Below are 16,619 nucleotides of genomic sequence, written 5' to 3'. Positions count from 1 at the left end.
TATGACCGTATCAAACAAGCTTCAGAAGGTCATGGATTCTATAAATACTGGCCGGCTGTGGCAACATACAAATAAACCTAAGAAAACCATATATAAAAGTACTACTCATCTCTGTTGCTATGGATTAGGGAACTGACTGTAAGGTAAAGCATACATGATCCAGTCCCTTGTCTTTTATGCCTCGAATCTTTGTCTTATCTGTATATTCTTCATATTCTTTATCACTCTTTATCTGATGATGGCAAATGAGCTAGTCTGTTTTCCTCAGACTTTGGACCACATTTGTAATATTTAAAGTCAGTTAAAACAAATTAATGTCACACAGTGAGTCAGAGCTGCAGCCTGAATTTGGAATGTGTTCCTGAAAGTTGTTAAAGTCTGGATGAAAAGCATCCAAAAGATTTACTGTTGTTTACCCTTTGGGTTCAGCTGTTCAGTTTGTTTCTGGAACGAGCCCAGGACAGATGTGTGTGCAGTCTCACCATTAACACTCATTGCCATCCAGTTACTTGTTTTTTATGTCTCCTCCACACATTGCAGGATTCAGAGCTGTGAGAAGTCTGTCAGTTTTTCTTGGGGAGTCTGGTATTGCTGATGTGTATGTTGTTAGTTGTGCCCATAACAAAAGGATGTGTATGGCAGACTTGTTATTCGTAAAGTTATATATAGATACCTAGACTTTGGGTTTGGATATAGTAATTTACTTTTAATCTTAAACTGAATTGCAGTCCTCTTACCATACAGCACAGAATTCTAGGAAAGTTGCCTGTGTAATCAGTGAATAATGTAATTGCATGCATCCATAAAATGTGTGTGTCTTCTCTGCATAACATTTTTTCAATCTGGCATATGGGAATAAATCTAGAATTGTAAGTCTGTAGCTGCAAAACATTCACAGCAAAGTGCAGTGAACAGCGAAATGGAATAGAAAATTTTGGATATGTTTTCATGCATCTTGAAATATAATACTGGTGCTATGATATTGCTTCAACAACTATTAATTAATTAGGAACTAAACCAGGATTACTGTTGTGTAAGATTTCCTTGAGGTTGAAAATACATTATTGTAGAAATGATGATGTTTTAGACTGTTGATTTTGGGGTGCCTGACTTCCGGCACCTCTTTAAAGGAATGACGTATTTTTACTAGGGAAGAAAATAGATCACTTGAGAAGCTTTGGTAGAAGCAGATGGAAGTTGAGCTCCAAAAAATCTAAGCTGGTCCAGGATGTTTGGGTGTATGTAATAATGAGAATTTTGGAATCTTTTAGAACTTTTTGGGTTTTTAAAGTGCCTTTTCGTCTTACGTAGTTTCTGGACCCCCTAGAGTTATCTAGTAGTGTTATAACAGGGTAAGTTTCTAACAGCACTCTTGCTCTGAGTTACGTTTTATGTATCACTTAGAAATGATCCAGAAACTCTTGAGGAAACCATATGTTGTAAGTCATAAATCTTAAAGAGTGTGGAAGATACTATCTTGAGGCTTTTCAGAATGAAAGAATTCTTATTAGTCCAGTTATGACAGTAGCACAGTTCAAATTATGTTATGGTTTTGTCTTAGAACTATTCTTACCCACTTTGCAATGTTGCATTCCTTTGGCTAACAGTGATGCACTGTTGAATCCTTTGGGTGCCCAGTATCATCCTGTGCATGTGCTTTCAAGTCCAGCTAATGTCTTCACAGCTCTGTGCTCTATGCTGTGTTTTTATTCTAGGGTCACAGACTGTTCCTACACAGGTCATCTACTCTTTATTACAGTCTGTTAACTACAAAAGTATATGGTGTTACATTGCACAATTGACCATAATCTAAACCAAAGCAGGTAATAAACATCTTGGTGTTAGATTACTGGTATTACAACTAGACAAGCTAAAACAAAGCTCCAGGCAGGCCAGGACAAATCCAGACAAAACCTGACATGCCTAAGGCTTTTGGTTTTATTTTAGCTCAAATCCTGTGGCTCCTTACTACCAGTGTCTGCAGAAGAGTACTTCAGGTAGCCTCTTAGAAGCTCTGATCTCTCCTAAGAAAACAAATCAGTTGAGATTAATCTGTACTGCTTTAACATAATGAACTAATTTCTGCAATTTTACGGGTTAATTCATATGTTCTAATATAGAAAAAAAGGCTGTCTTCCTAAAAGGAAGTTTCATGACTCCTGTGTGTATCCATCACTTGTCAATGCCCACTAAGATCAGTGGGGTGGGTGGTTTTGTTTTGATGCAATTTACAGCTGTTTTGGTAGAAAAAAGAGGGTGGATAGTACAGTGCTGGTTTTAAGCACTTCAGGCAATACATGAATTTCCTACATTGAAAGAAATACCTGTTTATCACAGTAGGGATTTTGACAGAGGTTAAGATCAGTTCTGAAACCTTTCCTGTTCTCTCTCAGAATTGCCACTATCTTCTGTGGGAAGACAGCAGGCCCTGCTCAGAGGAGATAAGGAATCTTAGTCTCTGTAGTGGCAGAGAGCGTTGTCTTTGACGAGGCAGGTACTCTACATCTACCTTTCTTGGAGCAGGGTTTGACATAATGTTATAGGACAAGCTTTTGTTTTTCTTACTGTGCCCTCAGGAGTTCTTAGCAATGCCATAATGTCTGCTGAAGACATCTGAATGAGAGGCAGTAAAGAGAGCCAGTTCAGAGGTTTAGATCTGAGCGTTGTCTATCTGTTTTGTTTATGAGAAGCCAGAATGAATAAAATGAAGGGGACAGTTGTTCTTTGGGCTAAAATTTTACTTGCCTCTGGGAGACAGAACATCGTGGGAAGTGGCAGGATCTTTTCTCTGCTTTGGACTTAGTTCTGTGTCCGCCACAAAGTTAATGACGTGAACTCCAGTAGGTTTGTGTATTCTTGGTTGACTTGGAGATCCAAGGACGTCTGAATTCTTGATCTATGCTTTTTTAATGATTTGAATTTTATTTATTCGTTTTTTTCTTCCTGGCTCCCAGTTTTCAAAAACATGGATTCTGGTTGTCTTTAGATCTCTTCTTTTGTTAAATTTAGTTGTAGTCAAGAAATAAATTCTAAGTTAGAAGGAGGGATACATAAAGAGACAAACATAGACAACGTGATCCCTAGGATTATTTTCCTAGGAAACTATCTAAAACATAATATATGGTTCATTGGTAGCCCTGGAAACAGCTTGCTTCTATCTCAGTCACTTCCATCATCATGAAGCTTACTCTGCCATGATTTCCTTCTCATAAATCTGTAGCTTGCTTTTAAGAAACAGTTTTTATTGTAGCTAAATGCCATTGTGAGAAGTGTGCAAATAGTGTGGTATGAAAAAGAGTAAAAGGTTGTGCATAAACTCGGATATTTCTGGTGTGGTTGAGTGCAGACCATTTAACAGAGTTTTCTGAAGGTTGAGCTCCTTCACATTCTGGAAATAATGTTGTGTAGGATGGGACCTGCAGGAGATGAAGGGTATTTAAACGGAGGGTATTTATAATGAATTACTGAGCCCAAAATTTGTCCTTTACAATGTAATGCATACAACTTCAACTGTTCTTAAAAAACGCTAAAGTAAATAAACCAGTGCAGTAGGCTGGGACCAAACTGTTATTGATTTTCCAAATCTGTAAAATTTTTGCTCTTTTCTATTGTAAGTTTATTTGTTTCCTCTTACAAGTTTAAATAGCTAACTTATACTTTGATAAATGATTGAAATAGAGTTGCAGCATAGATCAAATTAGTGAAATAAGATTTCAACTTATATTGGATTAGAAGTTACCAAATATCGATGAAATAGTTATGCCTCTTACTGTTTGTTCTTCCCTTTTAAACTATCCTGAAATTAAAATCCAGCAATAGAGAAAAAAATGGCCAGCAACAAGTTACTACAGATAGGAATAGACAGTTCTGTTAATACTGCCAGAATGCTTTTGCTGTGTTCAGTTTACTTTGTACCTCAGAGAGTTAGTTGATTTATAGCATTTGGAATTATAATGTGCCTATTTTTAGTTCAGAATTCGGAAGTGGGTAATGAATTCTATACTCATGTATAAATATGCAAGATGCAGTATTCAGATAATTTTAATAATTTTGTTAACTTTGCAATTAACCATTGCATCAAATTAATTCAGCAATTTTTTTTCCCTTATATATATTCTTTCTATTCTCTTAGTACAGAAATCGAAATCTTCTGAATCAGCATTACATTAATGCTTCCTCTGGTTTTATGCTTCCTTTGGCTCCTCTGTCATTTCAGACTTAAGTTCTGTTGAGTCCAACAGGGCAAGTCATGTTGCAGCATGAATTTACCAAAATGTGTGGAAATCCAGGTAAAGCTGGTTAAAGGTGTGCTTTTAAAATGTTTTACATACAGTCTATTTTTCAAGCAAAAAAGCAAGAGTTCCAAATTTTAATGTCTGTGCTTTTCATTGTTTTCTTTTTATCTAATAATCTCTTTGGCTTTGTAAGAAGTTAGAAGATTTACTATTTTAATCTGTGTATTAGTTAAACTTTTCCGGGAGTTAAACTTTTCTGGGACCTACAAAATGTAGGTCCTTCTAGTTTATTATTATAGCACTTGAATGCTTGCCTTTATTCTCAGGGTTCAAATCTAAGTATTAATACTGAGGGCTTGTCTACTTTTGACGGTATTTATTGGTATAGATAATCTGAGGAGCAGCTCTATTTTTATGGACTGCATAGATTCTAACAGCAAGATTCTTTTGCATGTGTAATTTAACTGCTGAGAGGAGTAACTTAAGGTAACCAAAAGATGCATTTGCAGATATAACCGTGTCCATTCTAATCTCTGGTACACTGCTGTCATTTACAGCTGGGATTTCCTTTACATTACTGTCCACTGTACAGGCAAATTTTCCAATATAAGCTAAATATACTCTCCACTGTATATTGATTACACTATCTGCATATGCTTTATGTGTAAAAGTGGCTGCTGTGATTTATTTTCGGTTCTGGTTAACGGTATTTGGAAAAGAAAACGTTTCTGTATTGAAGATGAATGTGTAAAAGTTTTTGGAATAATGGAATATGAACTACCGGAATCTTAAAATCTGTTTGGAAAGTTCTTTTAAATCAGTAATTATGACAAAACTGAAAATAAACAGTTGAATGTAGGAAGCTGGGAGAGTGAGGGCACAGGCTGCCCAGAGAGTGGTAGATGCTCCATCCCTGGAGACATTCAAAGCCAGGGTGGATGTGGTTCTGGGCAATCTGATCTAGGTGAAGATGTGCCTGCTCATTGCAGAGGAGGCTCGGACTAGATGACCTTTGAAGGTCCTTCCAACCCAAGCTATTCTGTGATGCTATGATGCTGTGATTCATTATTTCTCATACTGAGTGTTAAATATAGTGAGCTGTGAAAATGAAAAGTAGGTTTATTTTTACCTGCCGTATTATACTGAAGTTTGAGTGCATACTGGATCCATAGCCCTCCACATCTAGTAAGGTTGTAAACTTCAAGATATTTGAAATTCTTGCATACTTTCTTAGCACCCCAAGTGCTAGAGTTCTAATTTATGTTGAGAATTTGTATTAAGATCATCAACTGCTTGCTAAGATGCTGCTGTTGTACATGGGATTTCAGAAATTGTCTTCAGTGTATTTGTTCTTGACTCTTGCATCCTTAATTGCTTGAAACTTTAAAGTCTGGTATTAATGCTTGTTCAGCATTCCTCACAAGGTAAACTTGTAGCTAATGATCAAAAAATACGCCTTTAAAATAGTAAAAGTCTTGAGAAAACAGCTATACCTGATAATTTTTATTCGTTTAATTGTAATTGCTTGGTAAAGCATACAGAGGACTTCTTAGGTTTGGTTTCTCACAGCTGTGAACATTTATATAAATTTAAAATCTCAAGAGCGTATGTCTTGCTTACTTTTTGTTTGCCTAGGCTAAACAAATACTTTACACTATTTTTGTAGTCTCTCTCATGTCTTTCTGTTACAAGCATCTTGTATTAAATATTTATAGTTCACTGTTCTAAGTGCTTGTAACTGTTATGAATAATTAAACAACAGAGTTAAAGGGGAAGAAGGGCATTGATGTAGCATTCAGAATGAGAATTTCCTATAATTGTTTGACAACTGTAAATTACATACATCTGAAAATCAACAAAGGGAACATATCAGAAGCAGCAGTGTGTGGTTAGCGAAAGTACTAAGGTTCATGTCTTCTCTGCCTATGTGATCACTGAGTGATTGTAACCTAGTATTTTTTGTCTAATTCATAAGAATTGTTCTCCTTAAAAATAAACAGGTAATTATCACTCTTAATTGTCATTGCCATCTAAGTAATGAGGTTGAAATAGCAACTCAAAGAAGAATTTGAAAGATAATATTTGTTTAGCAAGCAGTAAGTTTTGAAAAGTTGCAACTTTTATACTTAATTTAATATCGAATTATGTACATGAACTCTTTGTGGCATTGAAGAGTTAATGCTGGTAATGTTTACTCTCCTGCTTGACAAAGAGAAACTTATCTCAAACCACAAAAGCAGAACAATTCAGTTTGTGAAGGTCCATCTCTTTATTTAGAGCTATCTTATGAAATTTGCTAGTCCAATTACAGTTAGTCAAGAAGCAGATCTGAAGACACTATTCATCAGTCAGTAGAATGAAGCAAGCCAGTTGATGAATAGAAAGCTGCGGGGCAGAGGTAATGATAGCTTTTAGAATTAAAAAAAAAAGTCTCAATTTTATTCCCCTTAAGCCTGAATGTTTTACTTGGATGAAATAACCTTTAGGTGATAATTTCACTTCTGTGTTATTTCAGGAAAACAGTCAGTGACAGGAAAGGACATGAAAGACACCAGGAACTTTCCAAGAGAACAGATAACATTTGGATTGAAATTTGGACAATACATGCAGATTGTCAGTACAAGTGGCAATGAACATTTTGCTCTATGAGTGACAGTGACATTGCATGATTTAGTCATGTAACCTCCTGCAGAGAGCTTGGGTGAGATGACCATATAAACTGTATAACACGTCCGTGGTCAATCTCCTGCTCATTTTTTGTGAGCAAGAGTTGTTTTACGCTTACGGGAATATCATGCAGACTACTTAGCATGGTAGAGGAGAGACAGTGTATTTTTCTGCTTTCTGACTAAATTAGTTGTTCATAACAAACACAACTATTTTCATTTGTTGACTGCATTTGCAGCATTGAAAAATGCAGATCTTACCTGCGTGGAGTAAGGTGTCCTTTTCCTTATTACTGTTTTTTTATTATTTACATTTATGTAACTTTGACTGCATCATGGGGTATGTACCTGTGATAACACCCTGCAAGCTTGTTTTTGTCTGGTGATTTGTCTTCTTGTATCCCTTAGCTCTGGGTGACATGCAGAACATAGGAATGTTGATATTCATAAAATGAAACTTAATACAGTTAATTGCAGAAGGGCTTGGGCATCCCAGCTCTCAGTGGGAATAACTGCCCTCTTGGCATTGAAAATGCCCTTCAGCGTGATCCCTCAGAATGGTTCCTTACTTGTCTTCTGCAATTCTATCATTTTAAATCATACAAAAGTCTGAAATATACCATGTACATACGAATACATACAGTTATGTTACTTCTAATAATTAAAACTTAAGTTCTTCAGGGTAGTTTAATTTGCTAGAAAATAAACCTAATTTTAGAGTTAGGTTCATGAAGTGGTTAAGTGTTTAAGGAAGTGCTGAAGTCCAGGTAGGACAGGGCTTTGAGCAACCTGGTGCAGTGGAAGGTGTCCCTGCCCGTGGCAGGGGGTTGGAACATGATGAGCTTTAAGGTCTCTTCCAACCCAAACCATTTTGTAACTCTATGAACTGATTTTCAAAGGTAACAGTGAGAGCCTGGCACAATAATGGTTTCCCTGTTTTGTGAACAGAGGACTGACACCTTCATCTTCATGTTTCAGAACACCTTCAGTGAGTCTTCCTTTTTTTGCACTATTGTCAGTTTTTTCAAAGCCTCATTTAATTCTACTTTGCTTATTTGGAAGTCATGTAGAAACAGCAGTCTTTAACTTACGATCAACACTTTGTGTTTACACATACCTACCCAGAAATTACCTTGTGGTCTGTGAATCAGATGGGATGGTGTCTGGCCCTGCTGAGTAGAAAAGTTGGTAAAAAACAAACCCCAAAGAAAACAAACCCAACTCTTATGCCTGTGGGAAACTTTGGAAAAGCTGCTGGCAAGGCTTTACCAACAGGAGTGGGAGTGGGAAAGGGTAGGAGGCATGAGCCAGTGCTGATCACCTCTTGCTGATCCTGCTGTTGGCTTTGCTTTCCTTTCTGATGCTGACGAGGAGCAGCATAGGAAGAGGTGAAGCAGCTTTCTGCAAAGTCTGTGCTGCATCTGAAATCATGAAAATCTTAAATGCAGTTACTGTGTTATCTTTCTAAGTCACCCACATGCTGTATTTTTGCTTTAAGCTGTGAAGCCTGACAGCTGTGTTACGGAAGTTACTTATTTTGCCAATTCAGTCAAATTGTTGTTTATGCCTGAAATGAGAAATGGGAAAACGCTGTGCTTTCTACCAGTGGAACTGACTTGCAGCTATGAGTACTTAAAAAAAATCTGAGATTCAGCTTCAGAATGATTGCTGTAGTATTCTGCATATTAAATCTTGTCAATAGGTTTTGAAAAGCTTGTGAAAATGAAGCTTTGCTGTAACATTTGGGTGTTTAAAATGTTATTGAAGAACTGAAAATGAAAATGCTCAGAGTTTAACTAGTAGTGCATGTCTGCATTTGTCTGCCTGGTTTTAAGGATAGCAGCAAAGACATGGAGGCTTCTTCACTTCGGAGCCATACTGAAACCTGGTGAGCCCACTGGCTCATTTGAGGCCTCCAGTACCTTCACCTGCATCATCAGCTTTGTGAAGATAATTGAAGACGAATTATTCTTCAGGCTAAAAACATAGTATCATAGAATGGTTTGGGTTGGAAAGGACCTTAAGATCATCCAGTTCCAAGCCTCCTGTCATGGGCAGGGATGCCTTACACAAGACCATGTTGCCCAAGGTTCTGTCCAACCTGGCCTTGAACACCGCCAGGGATGAAGCATTTACCAGTTCTTTGGGCAACCTGTGCTGGTGCCTCACCCTCACAGTAAAGAACTTCTTCCTTATATCTAACCTGAACTTCCCCTGTTTAAGTTTAAGCATATATATAACTACTGTCAGTTTGTAATAGTTAAATGGGTCTGTCATAGTTTAGATATGATTTCTTAGTACGTAAGAAATTAGGAGTCTAAAATATTTTCTACTTACTTATCTAGGTTTATTACGCTTTTCCTGCCATCAAGTAATTTTTAGCAACTTTCTGACAATGCAGTTTCCTCAACTTAAGACTTAACAGTAACTACTGGTTTTCATAAGAAAAAAAAAGAATTATTATTTGGATTTGCTTGTATGGATCTAAAATATACATGTTTTGCCTTTATCAAGCTTGTGAAAATTAAGCTTTGCTCTATTGGAAATGTTGCCCAGAAGTCTGAACTGTAATTAACTCAATAACGTTAAGAACTTAGATGTTCACGCCAAGCGTAATTCAGTGCTCACAGCAGTGTGGGTAGTCTGCTTACATGGTTCTTACTTATTTTCTTTTGAGATAGACTTTTCCCCTTTCCCCTGCTCATCTGTATTGTAAATGAACCCCTGAAACCTAAATGCCCCTTTATTTTAATATCATAAATATGCAGATGTACTTCCATATGAAGAATGCCTCAGTGTTTGACTGTCATTTTAACTACTGTATTTTAATATTCAGATGTAATATTATCAGATTCTCTCACTATGTGTGTTGCTTTATAAATATAACCATGTTTGTGTAATTTACAGTAATAACTGCTAGAAGGCAAACGTACTTGGACCATGAAACTGCAGAATGGAAAAGTCTTACTTACTATAGACTTTTTTAATTCTAGGTCAAAATCAAACATAGTATAAATAATTACAACTACTTTATTTTCATCAGAGTAAGCAATATCAGACTGTTTACTTTCTTTTGAAAAATGTGGAAAGGTTTATGTGTGCTGAGTTAATATGCTGAAATACCTCCGTGATTTAATGTTTTGTTTTTAAAAAGGTTATTAATTGACCCTCAAGAGATCAGGCATGCATTTTGCCATTAAAAACATCGCCCTAAGAAGAGATGGCTAAGTTGTTTTGGTATGTTAGCCTCTGTCACTGTTCTGGCATTTAACTGAAGAACATTTTCAAAGCGAGCGGTCATTTCTTCTTTAGCTCTCTTTGTAAAACTTACCATATGATTTGCAAACACTAGCAGTGAGGAATATGATACAGTTAATGTTGTGAGACATGAAATTTGTTTGTGTTGCTTTGGTGACTTGTAGCGCTGGAGTTAGGACATTCTCTTACATTGCTCTGCTTGCGTCATCTTTGAGAGCTGAGTGAGAGGGAGCAAATGGCAGCATGCCAGCGGGTGTCTTGGGCATCTTGGTGGAAGAAGCGGCTGCCTCATAGCAGAGGTTCATGGAAAGCTCCCCTGCAACGTACTGTTAGAGCATTTGAGTGTTGAAGAACCTAAGGATACTTAAGACAGCAACATAGGATCATAGAGTGATTTGGGTTGGAAAGGACCTTAAGATCATCTAGTTCCAACACCCCTTCCATGGGCAGGGACACCACACATTAGACCATGTCACCCAAGGCTCCATCCAACCTGGCCTTGAACACTGCCAGGGATGAAGCATTCACAACATCCTGGGGCAACCTGTTCCAGGGCCTCACCACCCTCACTGTAAAGAACTTCTTCCTTATATCCAACCTGAACTTCCCCTGGTTAAGTTTGAACCCATTACCTCTTGTCCTACCACTACAGTCCCTAATGAAGAGTCTTTCTCCAGGAACCTTGTAAGCCCCCTGCAGACATTGTAAGGCTGCTATGACGTCTCCAGGCAGCTTCTCTTCTCCAGGCAGCTTCTCTTCTCCAGGCTGAACAGCCCCAATTTTCATCACCTATCTTCAAGCATATTAAAGAAAAAAAAAAAAGGTTTCTTTATTCCTAGTAAACTGATCAAATGGCTAAATAAGCTCTTCTGCAGTAAGTTTACAAAGAAAACCTTAGTCTAGACTTTATTTGCAAAACCATATCCTGTTATTTCCTTTCTCATCATAGTCACAGTCCTTAGCTGAGTTAAATTACCTGCTCTAAAAGCAACAAGGACAACACAGGATACCATTTTTCTCTGCTCTTTTTAATAGGTAGTTGTAGTAGTCATCTCTCTCATATAATACACTCGCATTTTCTGGTGTTTGCTTGAAGAGAAGCAGAAAAAAATGAGCCAAAGGAGCCCTGAGAACCTCAATTCTGTTGTTTTGTGGTGTTGGTAGTTCTTTCTTATACCTTTTCTTTGTGTTTGATATGTTTATGAAATTGTGGATGGACATTCTGTGAGGTGGACCAAGATGAGATTTTTTGTTTTCCCTAATGACATAAAGTTCTCTTGTCAGGTCACGTAGGATCTGATTTAAACAGAACAGTTTCGACTGCACTAATTTTAATTCAATTAATTTCTTGATGAAAGTGAGTTATTCTGTTCTTTCCTCCCATTCTTATGGGAGTAAAGAACTCTAATACCCAGCCACATGGCAAATTGTTTCAGCTCACTAAAACTGCAGACAACTAATTCAGCAAAAAAGAGTTTTTTCATTTCCCGAGGTAACGAGGTAAATTAACTTACTGTGTGTCAGAGAGGTGCTGATATGGGCCTGAGGGGGTGGGATGGGGAGAAGGGAGATGCAGCTGGGGCAGGAGGAGGAAGGGAAAGGATAGAAAATTAATGTTGTGAAGAGGGTTTGAAGAGGGAATTGTTTTAGTGTGTTATGAACCATGCAATTAGCTGATCTGAAGTAATGTAGATCATTTTTGTTTGAATACTGAGCTAAGACTTCCCCCTGTGTCTGTGTTCCTTTAATGATAGTATTCCCTTAGTAAAAAAAAGATGATTAAAAAAAAGGAAGAATTGTTACTTGTGCAGTTAATCTTCATATTTTTCTTCCCTCCTCACTGCTATTTATAACACTGTGTAACTGGGTCTGTCTGGGGTCAACCCACCACACGTTGAAAAAATTCATTTCTCTTAAGAGTTCTCTGCAAACAGTAGATTTGCCATGAATACCAGTTTGGAAAAATACTTAAATTCTGAGCTCAAATACAGTGATTCACTGTGAGTGGGAGGCCCTGTGTTTTCCAAATAGCTTGTGTTTTGTCTCCCCCCAAATGCCTATTCTTTCAGTTGAGGACTTTGTACTTTGTCTTAAGTACATCTGCTCAGTGCTGTGTACCATTCAACAGTGGCTACAGTTCCATTCAGAAACCATTGTACTTGATGCAATTTAGTATGTGCCATTTCTGAAGTGTTTGGGATTCTGTCAGCTGAACTGCTAATTAATTGGAGAGTTTTTTCCTGTTTTGGTTTTCACATGCTCTGCAAGCTTTGGACAGCTGTGTTAAAGAATTGTAAAGGATGGGCTTTTTAGTGAATTTGGGTCACTGTGTTAGTAAGAATCTCCTGGTAATAGCAAATTAAAAGGTACTGACTAGGAAGAAACGTACATACTTGGCTGGAGGAGAGAGGCTGAGTGGTGGCTGTCAGCAGATTTTTCTGCTGAGTTGTTGATTGTAGGAGAATGAGGCTGAGAGAGGGTGCCCCAAGGGCATAGACCTCCTGGCTTCCAGGACATGGCTCCTAATGGTGAAACGGCTTTCCTGCCCGATCTTTGTTCTTTCCCTTCCCCTTTCTCCCTTTTCCTCACCCTGTTGCAAAGAGGAGTCCTATTCTGCCTTTAGTTGCATGTAACTTTTGAAATCAATGCTAAATTTTATGTAACAAAGATGAAACATTGCTGACTTCAGTTACCTGTTGTTTTCCTTCCTCTTTTCTACTGACTTTCTCACACAAAAACTTGCTTAGCTTCTTTTATAATGCTGCACGTTCAGGAATAACCCGGCAGCTGTATGTAGGCTACCTAGACATAATAATGAATTCTTTTTTGTGTGTTTGCAAAAATAAGTTGGCCTGTTTATTATTGCTGGATCAGTAAAGAGATATTTTCAGAAAAAATCCTAAATATTTTTGCAATGAAAATATTTATAAAGAGAAGGATAATATGACAATGACCTTGCATTTGTAACTCATTTGCCGATCTGTGTCTGCATTTATCTCTCTAAAATGACAGGTGAAACCTTGAAAAAGAACAACTTACTGATATTATTGCATATTAAAATGCATTTAGAAATGGAATGTTTAAAAATGTTTGAAAATGCTGCCTTAAGTATCTGGTAGGGTTTTTTTTCCTCTCATTTGAATAGACCTAACTATATATAGACATACCCGAAAGCTTTTTTAAATATAGAGGAAATCTGTAGAAGTCAGGATTCTGCAGAAAAATGCTTGGAATTGTAATTAAATAATCAAAGCTTCATTATTATCTTTTTTTTTTAACTAACCACTTCCTAACGTAGGCTTATGTTATACGTCATGTTTTGAAGCTAGACTGTTTTGCAATTGCTGTTGAATGGCATTTGATGAACACATGGCAGTTTTCATACGCAAACTGCCTACTTAAGTATCATGTGCGCTATAAAAGCAAGTCAACAATGAGTTGTATAGTGTCAGAAGAGTAGCTCACTCTGCATTCACCATGAAGATCATTAGACTGTCCTTGTCATAAAGCAGTGAATTGTATTGCAACTGTTGGCTAGAGATGTACATTAAATTCCTTCTAAACCAGCTTTTACGCTATTTGACGTTAAATAATAGTGTGATTTAAAAAAAAAAAAAAAGAAATTAAACTTAGGCATGGTCTGCATTCTCATCTACTCACCAGTAATTGCTCAGCGTATTGGCACAACACTGACCCTCGGATTCACAAACATGTCACTTAATTCAGAATTTACATGCAAAAAAATTCCTGATTTATTTAAAAGCTCTTGAGACACTGTATGCGACTGCAGTCTTGTAACTTCACATACATACACACATTGCCAATCTTTGCTAGGCCGAGTGGCTCAGCATCCACCTTGTTTCTGTGCCTGTTTGGGATTAATTAAGTAGGCATTCTTGGGACTGCGGCTCCTGTGGACTGCCACAAGATGTGTGATTTTGTTCACACATTGTCAAAGTGCAGGCATTCGGGGTCAAAAAGCCTGCAGTGAGGTGCTGCCGTTGAGGGGAGGTGTCTTGTGCTCTCTTCTTTATGTAGTTGCTTGATTGGCAGAGCACTCGTCTACCCGTTGCGTGGTTGGTGAGCCCTTCTGCCTGGGGATCTTCAGATGCACAGCTCCCCATGTGCTAGCCACATGCTCTCAAGAGGAGGATGGAGCTGCCTTCCATGCTTCTGATGAACCTCTGGTATACAAACACAAATGGAAATTTTGTATGGTTAGAGTGTAAACAAGGAGCAGCAGATCTGTCACTTGGGGAGGTGGTTATCCTTACACTTCTTGAGAGGGCAGAATTCAGTGTTCAGGTCCCTGCTGCCTGGAGTGTTCGTGCATTTTGCATTCAGGGTCACCAAGTGAAATGTTTATGGAGTAATGACAGCAGGGACTTTCACTTCAAAGACAAGTGCTCTAAAAATGTGTCATTCTGCCACTTCCTCTTGTTATCATTGTCTTCTTTGTAAAGTCCTCTGTCCCAAAAGGAGTACCTTAGTGGGCTAAATGCAGATAAAGGCCTTAATCCTCAAATCACAGGCAGCATATCTGCTGTGTCAAAGCTGCTTCAACTGTAGAGAGAGGCAAGGTTGCAGACACCCATCTCTGACATGTGCATTGGTGATGGTAAGGACCATTCTGTACTGGCAGATGGAAGGACTGTCCTACACAGTGCTCTGGTTGCAGCCCCTCACTTCCCACCTTGGGTGGGTGGCAAGCCTCTGCCTTGGTCTGTTTCTTCCCAAAGTGTTCCGGATTCTACTGTACTCAGCAGTACATCTTGGTAACTTTGGGATTGAATGTTTTTTGAAGTGCAGCTTTTCCCATGGTGTCTTCTGGGGCATGATTCATTTGGGCATTTACAGGTCATAAAGTTCACTGTCTGCATTCTTATCTTTAGTAGATGCTTACAGACATTTCACTGTTCATTGTTTCCTCTGTCATCCTGATCTATTATGTTACCCAATCTCTGTTTGAACTCCACCACAGTGCTTATCAGTACTTGTGGTTATTGGAACTGCTCTTTAAGTAATTTTATGATAAAGTTGTATATATTAAAAGCTTTGCTGTTCAGGAATGGTGTGTGTATCAGCATCCAATTCGAGATTCTTTGTTGTCTCCAGAATTGTGTTTTCTAGATAGTGCTGTCTTAGTCACACAACCATTTCTTTGTCAGTACCTGGAGAAGCATAAAAAAAAAGATTATCATATAGATACTCTCCTCTGTTTGCTCATTTAAGCTATTTTCTCCAGCTGTCTCTGTCTCTTCAGTGCCATATATGACAGCTGGGATTATTTCTGGTTTTTACACTGCTAGATACTTCGTTTCTGTTGCTACGAACTCCTGGATAAACTGAGTCTGTGTTGTCGCTTGTGGATATTGGCAAAGTTTCACAGCAGTTTTATCTGTGGTCTGGGCTCTTTCTCAAAACTTCTTGCAGGTGGCCTTGGATGTGGCACGCATGGTTTTAGGAAATGTATTGATGAGGTGGGGATCCTGGTTTCAATGTTAAAGTCTTCCGAAGAACAGGCTGTCTTCAGGGGAAGTCCTGATTTGTGATGGCAGTACCTGTTATAACTTGAAGATTGACAAGGTCTTTGTTGTGTGAGTGATTCTAGAATGACTCTCAAAGTTGTTTCAGCACAAACCCCTTAGCTTTTGCGTCTGCACTGTAGAGCCGATCTCACTTTGAGCATCTTGAACAGCAAGAACACTGTAAGTCTCATGAATGCGAGAAGTCACTCCTGAGTTTGTTCAGATACATACAGCTCTGTGATGTGCCAGTCTTTTTGATTCAGGATGGATGTAAGGCCATGAGAGACCTGAATCAATTCATGAATGCCATCCATCTTTGAGGGTGAAATACTCCACATCACATAGCAGAATGTATCTGCCTCCTTCTCCATGACAGACTATATCTAAGGCTCACAAACCTGTTTCATACAATTTGGGCTCACTCTTTGCAATTACACTGTTATGAGTGAGAGTTTCTTTTCTGTTTCTTGACAGACAGGTGGGTAATTCAGACAGGCGAGTCATTCTGACCAGTTTCTTTGGGAAAATACCATTTAAGTTCTTCTGTTCATACAGATTGATTGTGACTGCCATGTCTATGTCAGGATGGGGACTTCCACAGGAAATCTGGTAGCTTGTGATCATTGACCTCTGGAGAAGTAAAAATGTACGAAGGGTGTTCTGCAGCCTTGACATGGACCTGTCTACGTCAGATGGCACCAAGAAATGGCAGGGTTTTTTTTTCTCACTTGCCATTCAGTGTCTTGAATCAGACACAATCCTGATTATAGAGAAAGGCGTAGACCTTCCTCCTGTTTGGTCAATACTGACTGTGGTCAGGGCAAGGTAATACTTCCCAGGCCTTGATGATTCTGGTGTCAGGAGGTTATCTGTAAGCTGTCTCTGACTGAGGAGTTCAAGAAATATATTCCCTCTCTTAGACCTGTGACTGA

Source organism: Nestor notabilis, unplaced genomic scaffold (assembly GCF_000696875.1).
Source record: "Nestor notabilis isolate BGI_N333 unplaced genomic scaffold, ASM69687v1 scaffold2244, whole genome shotgun sequence".
NCBI lineage: Eukaryota > Metazoa > Chordata > Aves > Psittaciformes > Psittacidae > Nestor > Nestor notabilis.
Note: the sequence above shows the minus strand (reverse complement) of the source record.